This window comes from Monodelphis domestica, chromosome 3 (assembly GCF_027887165.1).
Source record: "Monodelphis domestica isolate mMonDom1 chromosome 3, mMonDom1.pri, whole genome shotgun sequence".
Taxonomy (NCBI): domain Eukaryota; kingdom Metazoa; phylum Chordata; class Mammalia; order Didelphimorphia; family Didelphidae; genus Monodelphis; species Monodelphis domestica.
Genome location: NC_077229.1, coordinates 300,957,233 through 300,971,113, shown reverse-complemented (window position 1 = coordinate 300,971,113; position 13,881 = coordinate 300,957,233). Strand labels below are relative to the sequence as shown.

The following is a 13,881-nucleotide window of genomic DNA, read 5'->3' as shown; positions in this document are numbered from 1 at the left end:
CCCCTGGGAGCTTAGAAATTCTAAAATCTAAAACCAGGTTACAGTAAAGAAACTGAGACTCAATGATTAAATAACTTCCTTGAGGCCATATAGCCTGTTAGCTGCCCTATCAAGTCTAGAATCCAAGTCTCCTAACTCCCAGACTGGTCCTCTTACCACCACAAGAATCTTGGGACTACAGAGAAAATGAAGGAACTACAGTGAATGAAAATAAATGCTTAACTCTTCATATTGCATATAATGTTGGGTTTGCCGAATATATTAACAAATAGAAATTAGTTAATAATGGAGGAGAGGTTACTAGTTTGGAAATTTCCTTAGTGGGGGGGAACTTCTGGAACATAACAAGGAACATAAATTCCTTGTTACAAATGCAGATTGACAACCCATTGGTAATTAATATTTGTCTATGAGATTAAGTGTCTTGCCTATGATCACACAGTTAATACGTTTCAGAAGTTGGGCTAGAACCCAGGTCTTCCAGGAACCTCTGAGACGAACTTGCTAGCACCTATGTCATGCTGTTTCTCAATGTATCCATAAGCCTAGATGCAATTAGTTTAAAGAAAGATTCATACTTTAACATAAATGATTTAACATAAATATTTAACACAAATGTAATTCAAACCACTTGTTTGAATTACAACCAGTTCTTCACAGACTATCTCCATCCCCCCCCCCCCAATATACAGTCTTCTCAAAAAGGTGATTATGAGTTTGTGGGACACTAAAGTGACCAACAATCTGTTAGTCGTCAAATTTGATGGCCTTTTTGCATTTCTCATCTGACCCATCTGCCACCTGGGACACTAGTATTAAGTATCTCTCTGTTCCTAGATCCTCTTCTCTGAGTTTTCATAACAGTACTTTCTCCTGGTTCATCTGTCAAACTGCTCCTTCTCAGTCATCTTTGCTGGTTTGTAATCCATATCACAGCCCCAAAAGGTACATGCCCCAAAATTCAGTCCTAGATCCTTTTCTGTCTTTACACTCTCCCTTGGTGACTTCCTTAGCTCTCCTTGATTTAATTATCTCATCTATGTTTGTAACTCACAGATCTGGCCAAGTCTCTCCCTGGAACTTCAAATGTTCCATTATTGGACATTTCAAATTGGGTGCCCTGTAGACATCTCACACTTAACACATCCAAAACAGAACTCATTATCTCTTCCCCCAAATCAGCTCCCTTTCCAAATTTCCTCTTTTCCCTCAAAGGAACCACCATTCTTCTCAAGTTTATAAACCTGACATTATATTCAGCTCCTCCCTCTCATTCCCCATATATACAATCAGTTGGTAAATCTTGCTGTTGTTACCTTTCTTATCCATCCCCATTTCTCTACTCACACTGCTATCATCTTTGTTGAGACCCTCATCATTTTTCACCTGGACTATTTCAGTGATCTCTTAAATAGGTCTCCCTAAATCAAGCCTCCCTCCATTTTAATTCATTCTCCATACTGCTACACCAGTGATTTTCCTTAAGCCCAGACCTGACCATGGCAACTTCCCCTTTGCTTAGATACTTCCACTGGCTCCTTATTACTTCTAGTACCAAAAAAAAAAGTCCCTCTGTCTCTCTGTCTCTCTCTGTTGCTCTCTCTCTCTCTATATATATATATATATTTTTTTTTTCCCTCTGCTTAGCATTTAAAGTCCTCCATAGCCTGCCACCAAACTACCTTTTAAAATTATTGTTATTAACACCCTTAACATCTGTCTTAGAATCAATAACCAAGAATCAGTTCTAAGAGAAACGAGCATCAAGGCTAGGCAGTTGGGGTTAAGTGACCTGCCTAGAGTCTGAGTCCATATTTATACCCAGGACCTCCTGACTTCTCTATTCACAGTTACCTAATCGTCCCTCCCCAAACTATCTTTTAAATCAGGTTGTGTATCACTTCTCTGTCTCCACTCTGTGATACAGACAGATTGATTTTCTCTCTGTTCTTCACACTTGGTGTTCCAGCTTTCCTACACTCTAAATCAGCAAAGCATTCTCTCCTTCCTTCCACCTCCTAAAAACCCTTTTCTCTTCAAGACACAGCTTTAGCATTAACTTCTACATCAAAATTTCCTCTTCCCTCACCTGCTAAGTCCCTCCCTCCCAAACTACCTTTTATTTAACTAGTTTATATTTATCTGTATTTAAAAACTGAGTTCTGCAAAGAGTGCTATTCGTACTGTCTCCCATAAGAATGTAAGTTTCTTGTGAGGACAGATTGTTTCTGTTTTTGAATTTGTGTCCCCAGGTACAGTGTCTGACACATAGGAGTTGTTACATAATTGCTTGCTAATTCATTGTTGATTAATTCATGAGAATTCTGTATCAAAACTGAGAAAGATGAAAGGAAAAGAATCAACTCTTCAGTATCCAAAACAGGAAGATTCTATAAAACAGGTAGAAATTCATAAACGATTTACACAGTAGAAGAGAGATGTCTTAGCAGGCACGTATAACACATTTATTGAGTTTACTATGGGCAAGGCACCATAATTTTATATCACCTCACTGTAGAAAAGATTGAATGGCCCTACTTTGGAGAAGGTGGGTGTGGGAGGAATAGTCCTTCATGACAAGTCCAGGTTTCATAAAGGGATAAAATTTCAAGAGCTATTTAAACAATGAAGAAAGGTGGCTCAGCAGACATATGGAAATGGTGGTTGTGGTTGAAGGGAGGGATCAACCAACATATTTATCGAATGTTTACTATAGACAAGGCCCCATATTTTGTTTGTAGCCCTGTTTGACACAGGATGTTTGTTGAAATAAATTGTTGAAATCAAGGCTCAAAGGTGGATATGGGATGAACAATGAGAGGAGACAATAAGGAGATGTTCCTAGAATATTCAACTGAAACACTTGAATTCAGTTTAACAGAAATTTGTTGTTGAGATGATAATAATCTCAGACTTGATGCATATGATACAGGAAAATCATTACCAAAACTTTATTAAAAATATCTAAAATTATGGGTGGGTGGGGAAGCTTTGGCATCAGCTTCTTCTTGGATACCTCTGAAAGTTTTCCTTTACCATGTGATCTCTAGATTTTGGTTCTGATATTCCTGAGAATTTTCCTTTTGGGAGCCTTTTCTTCTGGCCTGTAGTTCTAGCAGATCTGAGCATTTATTTCTGATTTCCTAAAATGTAGTGTTTGGACTTTTTTTGATCATAGGTTTCAGGGAATACAATGATCTTTAAATTCTTTCCTTTTCCTGTTTTATAGATCAGTTGTTTTTAATGTCTTACATTTTCTTTTCTTTCTTTTTTTTTGGATTTTAAAGTTTTCTTAATATTTTTTCTCTCTTTCATGAAGTCATTGGTTTCTGTGTAATATTCTAGTTTTCAAGAATCCATCTTTTCAGCAAAGTTTAAAACTTTCTGCTGCAAGCTACTTATTCTCCTTCTAATTCTTTCCTACAAATATTTTGCTACATTTCTTCTAGGTATTCATGTAGTTTTTGTAGAGAATCTCTTTCCTGTTTCAAGTCTTTGCTTATAGTAGTTTCTTGCTTCTTTTGGGGGGAAGGATTTCTAGATTTATACTAATTTTTGATACTTTTTGGTGTTTTCTTTTATCCATTCATTTCTCATACTATAACTCCCCAAATGGGGCTCTTGGTAGGGTCTATCCTATGCTGCATTTTGGAATGGAGCGCCAGATAGTGACTTTCATCTCCTGGAGGTTGCCACTCCATTCCAGATCTTTGGGGCTGAGTGCTAGATTTTCATGGCCAACATTGGCTTCTCAGAACAAAATGTAAGGAAACAGAGAGCCCCTGGGTCTGGGGTATATTGATCTGAGCCCTGATAACAGGTCTTTGCCTGCCATACTGCTGTTTCCTGGAACTTCCAAAGTTTCTGGCCATCCTCGGGCTTTTTTGGGGGGGAGGGGGCACAGTCCTCCACATTTAATGCCTCTGGACAGAAAACCTTGAAGGCTACAAACTTCTCTGTCCCATCTCAGTTCCATTGGAAGCTAGGATTCACTGGCATCAACTATACTGGTAGTTTCTTTTTCCACTTACATTATATTTTACTGTAGTTTCTTATTGGATATCTTGGTCTCATCTGTAAAAGCCCAACTTATACCTCACTACCTTTAGAAAGTCTTCCTTAATTTTCACTGTAGTAGGTAATTAACTTCCCCTTAAGCCTGATATGACACTTTATTAGCAGCACTGTAATCAAGCATGCAATATCATTTATTAAATTTATGCTATAATTTCCCCAATAGACTGAAATAATACAGATTTTTATGAATGCTTTGAGATTCTCACTTTCTCCCCATAAAAACCTTTGTGATAAGTACTATATGTTATTGCCTCATTTTAAAGATAAAGATACTGACACTTGGAAGTTTTAAATGACTGGTTTATTTTTCACACAGCTAATAAGTTTCCGAAGCACAATTAGAACCCGGGAATTCACTCCAAGTCCAGGATTTTCTCCATCGTGTCAGATTATGACTCTCTAAGATCCTTGGGGTCAATTCTTAAGCAAAACTTTGTTTTCCTAATGCTGGACTGCGTGCTTGACACACAGGAGGTGCTAAATAATTTCTTTTTGGATATTCTAGGCATTGCTTTTATGGTACTTTAAGGCAGTAGTGTCAAACTCAAACAGAAAGGGGTGGTGCAAGAATCTGTAGAGGAGGATCCCTGCTCTTCATATTGACTTAACTTTAAAATGTAATGTTATCTGTTTTATTATATTTGTGTTTGTTTTGTTATCTATTTCCCATTTACATTTTAATCTAGTTCCACCTGTAATGGAAGTGTTGAGAGCAGCATGTAGCCTTTAGGCAGGCTGTTGGATGACTCTGCTTTAAGGCATCCAAACCACTTCCTTCATTTGAATTCCTATTGTCCAACTCCAAGTCACTTCTGTTCCCTCATGATCCTCCAGGAAGGTTGTCCTTCTGTGACCCTCTGGACACTTCCTTATTTGCCCCAGGATCTATTACAAGAGTTTTTTACATTGATTTTTTCCCTTATTGCAACCGTGTGACTGAAAGGTTCTGTTCTTTGTGTCTTGTTAGCCAACCTCTAGGTCATTATGTGATGTGTACTTGCTGGTAGCTCAGTTCAGGGGTCACTTTCTCAGTAAAGCCTTCCCTGATCTCCCAATTGAAAGTCTTCTCTTGCTCCTGTCTTCTTCCTAGCCCACTCTATTTTTGTGCCCATCAGCTAGGTGGTTAGAATTTTGCACCTGGAGTTTGGAAGACGAAGTTCAAATCTGGTCTTATGCACTAGCCGTGTGTCTCTAGGGAAGCCACTTAACTTCTTTCTAACTCAGTTTCCACAACTGAAGAATAGGAATAATAATAGCATCCACTTTCTAGGGTTGTTGTGGGGATTAAATGAGATAAAAATTTATAAACCATTTAGCAGAGTGCCTGACACATTGTAGATTCTTTAAAAAAATAAAAAAGCTTATTTCCTTCCTCTTATTACTTTCTTCCTTGTTATACGATCTAGTGTGTCATCTTTTCTAATAGATTGCAAATTCTGGCAGATAAAGACAGATAAAGATGAAAAGATGAAACTTTCTTATCTTTGTTTCTGTTATCTCTAATCTGGTATGTTTACATTTGGTAAGTATTTAATTGTTTGGAGAATTTGAATTTAAAATGGAAATGAAATACTACAAAATGGCATGACTAGCACTCAAGTTCTATTTAGAGTCTGTAGTAGTGTCTCTCCAGCACCATCAGAGAATTAGATTTAAGAGTAAAATAAATAATTTTCTTACTTATTTTATACATAATTTTCTGGGTGAGAGCCAAAGGATGGCTCTATACCTTTCCTACAAAGGAAAGTGTATGTGCTTTGTGACATCTAACAGGCTTTCTTGTGGATTTATAGATTTATGTAGAAGGGAACATGATTATGGACTTTGATGATTCTGGAAAGAGTGAGCAATGTGGCCTCATTGAATCCAATTCATGGGCAAGTCAGGATATCACCCTGTGATGTCATTGGACCTCTTTAAAAACAAAGGATAAACAACTTGGTCTTTCTCATTTTGCAACATTCATTTTTTTTTAAATTTTGTGGTTGTTGGTCTTCCCATTTACATTGCTATAATCAGTGTGTATTTTTTTTAGTCCAGCTTAGTTCATTTTATCAATTCATGTTTTTCTTTGCTTCTCTATAGTCATCATATTTTTATTTATTTTAAAAACATTTTATATATTTTAATATATAATTACATATACTCTTCTATTTTATTTCTGCTCATCATATTTATCACATTTTTATGGCTTAGTAATTTTCCATTATTTTTATGTATCATAATTGACAGAAATTTCAGTAGTAATTTTAGGGTCATGTCCTAATATTCACTGTAATGACAGACTACTGCATGTTTGTATGGTAATTAGGCATAAAACTACATTTAACAGACTCATTTTGTAGAGAAACATTAATGTGTTACAGCAAACTGCAAAATCTAATTATATAAATCAAAGGAATGTGATTTATGGAAGCTAGTATGTCCAGGTTTCATTTAGAAAATCTTCTTGCAAGAGAGTAAAACATACTAATATTTTTATTCTATTTAGTTATTGACATACAATCAATATAAATTTCTATTTTTCGGGTTCATTTGTGTCCAGAGGAAAAATCTGGATAGTTTTCTTTTTGTTTGTGTTTTCCCAAGTGTCGGGGGAAACAAGTTCAAAACCCCAAACTGGCATTTTTAACAGTACTATTCGTGTGTGCATGTGTGTGTGTGTGTGAGTGTGTGTGTGTGTGTGTGTGTGTGTGTGTGTGTGTGTGTGAAATGTGTAATTCTCTGGCAGAGTGCCATGAATTATTTCACTGCATGATAGAAGGCTTAATAAGTATATGATTGTAATTCCCCTTGTAACAGACTGTCCAGACTTGTGAATATTCTGAAGTGGTAGAGATAAATGAATATAAAGTCAATGTCAATGATCTTAGGTACTTTGTTCTATAATTTATGGCATTTCAAAGTGGACTGAGGAACTGAGAAGTGGCATGATTCATTAACATAAACCAACTCTTTACCAAGAGAGAATTCCAGTAAAACACTGAATTTTCTTCCACTTCTGGAGTTCCTAGGAACCTTACTTTTAAATGACTAATTTTACAGAATATTTTAATGTGATTCAGGATCATCAAATATAGAAACAAATAGAATTAGTTCATAATGTACCCTTTAGTGGGGGAGTGGCATCCAGCCTTGCAATTTCATTAGGTTAGGCTACTCCTGGCATGAAAACTTCCTGTACTAATGCAGATGACCAACCCATATGCAATTTATATTGAGAGGTTAAATGACTTGCTTATGGTCACATATCTAATTTATGTCAGGGGTAGGGCCAGAAGCTAAGTCTTCCTGACCCTACGTACTAGCTGATGAAAGTTAATTTGACTGGTATGATCCCAACCCTTTGATGCAGCCATACTGAAATTCGACTCTCCAAACCAGGCATTGACCCCAATCCCCAGCCACTTGCTTGCTATATTGTCCTTCATTCCTCCTTCCTTATAAGAAAGCTCAGAAAATTCTCTGGTTTCACTGGACCAGACTATCATATTGCCTTGGCAGTGCCATGTCAGCCTTATCTAAAACTTTCTTTAAGTTTGAGTCCCGAGTAGCTTCGAGGTTCAAGATTAGAATGTGCATCTTGTTGCGTGTCCAAGCCACTAGATTGCCTGTGAGGTTGGGAACAATGAAGGGGGAGGCACTTATGCTATTCCTTGTTGGTATCCATCTCCCTTCTCTGGCTGCCATCCTTGGGTAGAGGTGTCACTCTTTGGGAACAGTCTTCTCATCCTTTGGTCTGCACTAAGGCTATTTGATACCTGCTATGTCAGGCTGCTTCTCAATGTATTTATTTATCTAAATTCAAGTAGCTTAAAGAAACAATTTTTTAATTTCTACAAAACACTAACATAAATGATAGATCCACAGAAATATTGCTTGTTCGAATTGCCACCATTTCTCCCAAAATACCCATTATTTTTCAAATACGCTATCTCTCCAGAAAGCAGATTGTAAGTTTGGATCCAAGAGGCACTTAGAATTAATTGTCTGACTTCAAATATAAATGTGGAATCTCATGTATTACCTAAAATGTAGAAGTTTCAGAGTTGAGAGTAACAAAATCTTAACCTCCATTGCCTAGCCCTTACCACACTCTTCTGCCTTAGAACCAATACACAATACAGATTCTAAGATGGCAGAGTTAAAAAAATAAATAAAAAATAAGAAAGAATGTAACAAAACATGATGCACTTTAGAAGAACACTATGATTATTGACATCTAAATAGTAAGGACTAGTGTATAATAAAGTTCAGTTGCACTTCTCTCTCAGAGCCCTGAACCTAGGACCATAAGGATGCATGATTACAGAGGATGATTTCAGGGAAAAGGAAACTGAAGCCTCTCTTTTTATCAAGACATTTACCCTTAATTCCAGCCTCTTCTTTTTGACCAGATCAGCCCCACTATCAACCTCTCAATAGTTCTACCCTTCAATATCTCCCTAACTACTGGTTCCTTCCCTGTTGCCTGCAAACATACCCATCTCCTCCACCCTTAAAATTCCCTCACTAATCCTACTGGGTTTGCCAATTATTGTCCTCTGTCTTTCTTTCCATTCTAAGCTAAACTCTGAAACAGACTCCTGTACTCAGTGCCTTCACTTCCTCTCCTTTCATTTTCTTCCAAATCTTTTGCAATTTGGCTTCTGACCTCAGCTTCAAATGAAACTATTTTCTTTTTCAAGTTATCAATAATTAAAATGGCACAAATTAAAATTTGACAAAAACTGTTGGAAAAGCTGGAAAAAGGTGTAGCAAAGACCAACATGTCACACCCTATGCCAAAATAGAGTCAAAATGGATACATGATTTAGACATAAAGGGTATGGCCATTAGCAAATTAGAGAAGCATAGAGTAGTTTAGCTGTTTGTGGATAAAGGAAAAATGTATAACCAAATAAGAGATAATAAATATTATAGGATACAAATGTATAACTTGGATTATATTAAACTAAAAAGGGTCTGTACCCACAAAAAACCAATGCAACCAAGCTTAGAAGAAAAGGAGAAAGCTGGGGAAAATTTTTTTTCATAGCATGTGATAAAGACTTTTTTTCAGATATATAGAGAATTGAGTCAAATTTATGAGAATACAACTAATTTACCCATTGATAAATGTTCAAAGGATATGAATAGGTAGTTTCCAGATGGAGAAGTTAAGGCTATATATAATCACATGGGAAAATGCTCTAAATTGCTCTTGATTAGAGAAATGCAAATCAAAACAACTCTGAGGTACCACCTCACACCTAAAAGATTGGCTAATATGACAGAAAAGGAAAATAATAAATGCTAAAGGAGATGTGGGATAATTGGGACATTAATGCACTTTTGTTCATTACTATTGTGAACTGATCTCTCCATTCTGGAGAGCAATTTGGAACTATGCACAAAGCGCCACAAAGCTATGCATTTCCTTTGAGCCAGTAATACCCCTACTAGGTCTGTGGTCCAGAGAAATTTTTTTTTTTAAATTTAATATATTTTATTTGATCATTTCCAAGCATTATTCGTTAAAGACATAGATCATTTTCTTTTCCTCCCCCCCACCCCCCATAGCCGACGCGTAAGTCCACTGGGCATTAGATGTTTTCTTGATTTGAACCCATTGCTTTGTTGATAGTATTTGCATTAGAGTGTTCATTTAGAGTCTATCCTCTGTCATGTCCCCTCAACCTCTGTATTCAGGCAGTTGCTTTTTCTCGGTGTTTCCACTCCCATAGTTTATCCTTTGCTTATGAATGGTGTTTTTTTCTCCTGGATCCCTGTAAGTTGTTCAGGGACATTACACCGCCACTAATGGAGAAGTCTATTACGTTCGATTATACCACAGTGTATTAGTCTCTGTGTACAATGTTCTCCTGGTTCTGCTCCTCTCGCTCTGCATCACTTCCTGGAGGTTGTTCCAGTCTCCATGGAACTTCTCCACTTTATTATTCCTTTGAGCACAATAGTACTCCATCACCAACATATACCACAGTTTGTTCAGCCATTCCCCAATTGATGGGCATCCCCTCATTTTCCAGTTTTGGGCCACCACAAAGAGCGCAGCTATGAATATTTTTGTACAAGTCTTTGTGTCCATTATCTCTTTGGGGTACAGACCCAGCAGTGCTATGGCTGGGTCAAAGGGTAGATATTCTTTTGTCGCCCTTTGGGCATAGTTCCAAATTGCCCTCCAGAATGGTTGGATCAGTTCACAGCTCCACCAGCAATGAATTAATGTCCCTATTTTGCCACATCCCCTCCAGCATTCATTACTTTCCTTTGCTGTTATGTTAGCCAATCTGCTAGGTGTGAGGTGATACCTCAGAGTTGTTTTGATTTGCATCTCTCTGATTATAAGAGATGTAGAACACTTCTTCATGTGCTTGTTAATAGTTTTGATTTCTTTATCTGAGAACTGCCTATCCATTTCCCTTGCCCATTTATCAATTGGAGAATGGCTTGATTTTTTGTACAATTGATTTAGCTCATTATAAATATGAGTAATTAAACCTTTGTCAGAGGTTTCTATGAAGATTTTTCCCCAATTTGTTGTTTCCCTTCTGATTTTAGTTATATTGGTTTTGTTTGTACAAAAGCTTTTTAGTTTGATGTAGTCAAAATTATTTATTTTACATTTTGTGATTCTTTCTATATCTTGCTTGGTTTTAAAGCCTTTCCCCTCCCAAAGGTCTGACATGTATACTATTCTGTGTTTACCCAATTTACTTATGGTTTCCTTCTTTATGTTTAAGTCACTCACCCATTTTGAATTTATCTTGGTGTAGGGTGTGAGGTGTTGATCTATTCCTAGTCTCTCCCACACTGTCTTCCAATTTTCCCAGCAGTTTTTATCGAATAGTGGATTTTTGTCCCAAAAGCTGGGATCTTTGGGTTTATCGTATACTGTCTTGCTGAGGTCGCTTTCCCCCAGTCTATTCCACTGATCTTCCTTTCTGTTTCTTAGCCAGTACCAAATTGTTTTGATGACTGCTGCTTTGTAATATAGTTTTAGGTCAGGGACTGCAAGGCCCCCATCGTATGTGTTTTTTTTCATTATTTCCCTGGATATCCTTGATCTTTTGTTCTTCCAAATGAACTTTGTTATGGTTTTTTCTAAATCAGTGAAGAAGTATTTTGGTAGTTCAATGGGTATGGCACTAAATAGATAAATAAGTTTGGGTAGGATGGTCATTTTTATTATATTGGCTCGTCCTATCCATGAGCAGTTAATGTTTTTCCATTTGTTCAAGTCTAGTTTTAGTTGTGTGGCGAGTGTTTTGTAGTTGTGTTCATATAGTTCCTGTGTTTGTCTTGGGAGGTAGATTCCTAGGTATTTTATTTTGTCTAAGGTGATTTTGAATGGGATTTCTCTTTCTAGTTCTTGCTGCTGAGCTGTGTTGGAGATATATAGAAAAGCTGATGATTTATGTGGGTTTATTTTGTATCCTGCAACTTTGCTAAAGTTGTTGATTATTTCAATTAGCTTTTTGGTTGAATCTCTAGGATTCTTTAAGTAGACCATCATGTCATCCGCAAAGAGTGATAACTTGGTCTCCTCCTTGCCTATTTTGATGCCTTCAATTCCTTTATCTTCTCTAATTGCTACTGCTAGTGTTTCTAGTACAATGTCAAATAGTAGAGGTGATAATGGGCATCCTTGTTTCACTCCTGATCTTATTGGGAATGCATCTAGTTTATCCCCATTGCAGATGATATTAGCTGTTGGTTTTAGATATATACTGTTTATTATTTTTAGGAATGACCCTTCTATTCCTATGCTTTCTAGTGTTTTTAATAGGAATGGGTGTTGTATTTTATCAAAGGCTTTTTCTGCATCTATTGAAATAATCATGTGATTCTTGCTAGTTTGCTTGTTGATGTGGTCAATTATGTGGATGGTTTTCCTAATGTTGAACCAGCCCTGCATCCCTGGTATGAATCCTACTTGATCATGGTGAATGATCCTTCTGATCACTTGCTGGAGTCTTTTTGCTAGTATCCTATTTAAGATTTTTGCATCTATATTCATTAGGGAGATTGGCCTATAGTTTTCTTTCTCTGTTTTTGACCTGCCTGGTTTTGGAATCAGTACCATGTTTGTGTCGTAAAAGGAGTTTGGTAGAACTCCCTCTTTGCTTATTATGTCAAATAGTTTGTATAGTATTGGGATTAACTGTTCTCTGAATGTTTGATAGAATTCACAGGTGAATCCATCAGGCCCTGGGGACTTTTTCTTAGGAAGTTCTTTGATGGCTTGTTGGATTTCAATTTCTGATATGGGATTATTTAGGAATTCTATTTCCTCTTCTGTTAGTCTAGGCAGTTTGTATTTTTGTATATATTCATCCATTTCTCCTAAATTGGTGTATTTATTGCCATATAATTGGGCAAAGTAATTTCTAATGATTGCCTTAATTTCCTCCTCATTGGAGGTGCTGTCCCCCTTTTCATCTTTAATGCTGTGAATTTGCTTTTCTTCCTTCCTTTTTTTAACTAGATTGACCAGTACCTTGTCTATTTTGTTTGTTTTTTCAAAGTACCAGCTTCTTGTCTTATTTATTAAATCAATAGTTCTATCACTTTCGATTTTATTAATTTCTCCCTTAATTTTTAGGATTTCTAATTTGGTTTTCTGCTGGGGGTTTTTAATTTGATCGCTTTCCAGTTTTTTCATTTGCATTTCCAATTGATTGATCTCTGCTCTCCCTTGTTTGTTAATATAAGCATTCAGGGATATGAATTTACCTCTGATTACCGCTTTGGCTGCATCCCAAAAGGTTTGAAAGGATGTTTCGCCATTGTCATTTTCCTCGATGAAATTATTAATTGTTTCTATGATTTCTTCTTTAACTAAATGGTTTTGGAGTATCATATTGTTTAATTTCCAATTGGTTTTAGATTTGGTTTTCCATGTACCATTACTAATCATTATTTTTATTGCCTTGTGATCTGAGAAGGCTGCATTCATTATTTCTGCTTTTCTGCATTTGTGTGCTATGTTTCTGTGACCTAATGTATGGTCAATTTTTGTGAATGTGCCATGTGGTGCTGAGAAGAAGGTGTATTCCTTTTTATCCCTATTTATTTTTCTCCACATGTCTATTAATTCTAATTTTTCTAAGATTTCATTCACTTCTTTTACCTCTTTCTTATTTATTTTTTGATTTGATTTATCTAAATTTGATAATGGTTGGTTTAAGTCTCCCACTAGTATGGTTTTATTGTCTATTTCTTCCTTCAATTCTCCTAGTTTCTCCATTAGAAATTTGGGTGCTATATTATTTGGTGCATACATATTGATTAATGATATTTCCTCATTGTCTATAGTCCCTTTTAACAAAATATAATTACCTTCCCTATCCCTTTTGATCAGGTCTATTTTTGCATTGGCTTTATCAGATATCATGATTACCACTCCTGCCTTCTTTCTATCAGTTGAAGCCCAGAAGGTCTTACTCCATCCTTTAATTCTGACCTTGTGGGTGTCAACCCGCCTCATGTGTGTTTCTTGAAGACAACATATGGTAGGGTTTTGGATTCTAATCCATTCTGCTATTCATCTACGTTTTATGGGTGAGTTCATCCCATTCACGTTCAAAGTTATGATTGTCATTTGTGGACTCCCTGGCATTTTGATTGCCTTCCCTAATTCTAACCTATTCTTCTTCGGCTCTACCTTTTAGTCCAGTGATTTACTTTGAAACAGTCCCCCTTGTCCCCTCCCTTGATGTTTCCCTTTTTAGTCCCTCCCTTTTTGTTCCCTCCCCCTCCCCCCTCTCTTTCCCTCCCTTTTTGTTCTCCCTGTCCCCCTCC

The 13,881-nt window shown here is 36.6% G+C and overlaps 1 protein-coding gene across 2 annotated transcripts in view; it reads right to left on the bottom strand.

Moving 5' to 3' along the window:
• RGS20 (regulator of G protein signaling 20) overlaps nucleotides 1-13,881 on the bottom strand; it is a 105,640-nt gene that overhangs the window by 42,301 nt on the left and 49,458 nt on the right. The window lies entirely within an intron of this gene.